At 50.4% G+C, this 2,074-nt stretch overlaps 1 long non-coding RNA gene across 1 annotated transcript in view; it reads right to left on the bottom strand.

Moving 5' to 3' along the window:
• LOC108448976 overlaps positions 1–2,074 on the bottom strand; it is a 24,020-nt gene that overhangs the window by 16,946 nt on the left and 5,000 nt on the right. The window lies entirely within an intron of this gene.

The following is a 2,074-nucleotide window of genomic DNA, read 5'->3' as shown; positions in this document are numbered from 1 at the left end:
CCCTGGAGCAGCTCCGGGGCCTCCTCTGGGCTCTCTGCAGCAGCTCCACGTCCTTGTGCTGCTGGCCCCAGGGCTGGGGCAGCGCTGCAGGTGGGCTCCCACCTGAGCACAGGGGCAGAGGGGCAGAATCCCCCCTCCCCTGCTGCCCACGCTGGGGGATCAGCCCAGGACTGGGAGGTTTTGGGCTCTCATGTCCAGCCTCTCACCCACCAACACCCCAGGTTGTTTGAAGGAACAGGTGGAAGGCTGGGAATTGGAAGGAAGTGCAGGAGTGAGCTGGGCCCCATGAGGATGTGCCTGCTGTTAGTGTGAGCTGTGCTGAAGGGTAGTGAACATTTCCGTATCTTACTTGGAACATAAGGAATTTGTAAGATTTTTGTAAGCCTGGCAGTATTCTTCCAGGTTTTCCCGTGAATTCCAGCTTGCCCTGCTGAAGGTGATAAATATCAACACTTAATGAGGGAGTAATTTCATGCTCATCTTTAATTCATGAGCTCTGTCATTATCCCCCTGTGATGACGAGATGTCTGCTCCTCAGCCAGTCAGGTTTATACCCCGTTATCCTCTTCAGCTCTTTCCTGAACTGAATTTTCCTGGAAACCTCCTCATATCTGTACCCTGTTTTCTGGGAAGCCTTTGTGTTTCTGCTTTTTATTGTCAGCAGCCTTCGACTGAATGGGCACCACAGCCACTCAGGAGTCTCCTTTTCCCAGTCTCTTGAAAATCCTTTGGAAGTATTTTGAGGGAAATACATTGCTATGTATAACAGCCTCCCTTTTCTGAAGGCTGAACTGGAATTATATTGGAATGGGAGCTGAGTAGAACATGGCATTAGAGATTTATTTTATTCCCAAGTACTGGAGTTGGCTAAATCCCTCCCAGTACAGAGAAGAGTTAATTTCCTTGCCTGGGTTAATAATTTACTTTATCTTAACACATAAAAAGTGGCTCTCCAACATCCTGCTGCAGCTGGGCACAGCCCAGAAGTAACTGTCACCATATAAAAGATTTCATGTCTCATAGTTGGTGTTCATTTGTTTGTTGGGTTGCGTTGCTGGGGACACAACATGGCAGCAAACAACTCCCTGAAATGCTGAAAAAAATCCAGGGTTGGGTGGATTTGGGGCAGTTTTGTATCTTGGCAACCAATCATTCAGCAGGTTTGTGTTTCCAATCACATTTGCGTGATAGTTAATACATTGATTCAGAAATGTAACTTAATATGAGGGGTGCAGCAGTGCTGGGGCTGACTGGAAAACAAAGGAGCACTGCCCTGAGATGGGCAGGAGGTCCCAGGCTGCCATCCTGGGATTAATGCACAGCCGTGGCCTTAAGTCCCTGCAGGGCTTTGGATCCCAGAATCCCGGAATCCTCCGGGATCATCCAGGCCAAGCTGTGCCCAATGCCCATCTTGTCCCCTGCCCAGGGCACTGAGTGCCATGTCCAGGCCTTCCTTGGACACCTCCAGGGATGACCCTGCAATGCCCAGCCCAGGACTGGGGCTTTCTGGGCTGGGTCGTGTCCAGCTCTCAGCCCATGAGGTTCTGTGTGCTGGGTGTTGGCTAAAAGGAGTTTGAAGCAGAGCTCCCATGCAAACTGGTTATGTAATAGTGCATTTCATAAATTCTGTTTAATCTTTCTTGGTATAAAATGACCTTGTAGATTTGGGAGGGAAGTTTGGGATTGCAGCTGCTGCCTTTTAAAAAGTCTAAATATAAACAGGTTTTTGGAAAGCATGAGGAATGATCAGTGGTGTTCTCTGATTGGAATTGAAAGTCAGAACGGTGCCATCTAATTAGTGTCAGAGCAGTTTGAGAGGATGGTTTGGAGCGTTCCTGCTGCTCTGGTGTAGCCTCTGCTGGTAATTCTTGTAGGCAGCTTTGGGAAGAGAAAGTTGAATCCTGGGGCAGCTCTGGGCCCCTCCTGACAGGAGAGACCCTGAGGGGCTGGAGCGTGTCCAGGGCAGGGAACGGAGCTGGGAAGGGGCTGGAGCAGCAGGAGCGGCTGAGGGAGCTGGGAAAGGGGCTCAGCCTGGAGCAAAGGAGGCTCAGGGGGGACCTTGTGGCTCTGCACA

This window comes from Corvus brachyrhynchos, unplaced genomic scaffold (assembly GCF_000691975.1).
Source record: "Corvus brachyrhynchos isolate BGI_N302 unplaced genomic scaffold, ASM69197v1 scaffold211, whole genome shotgun sequence".
Lineage (NCBI taxonomy): Eukaryota > Metazoa > Chordata > Aves > Passeriformes > Corvidae > Corvus > Corvus brachyrhynchos.
Note: the sequence above shows the minus strand (reverse complement) of the source record. Positions and strands in the feature narration are given on the sequence as shown.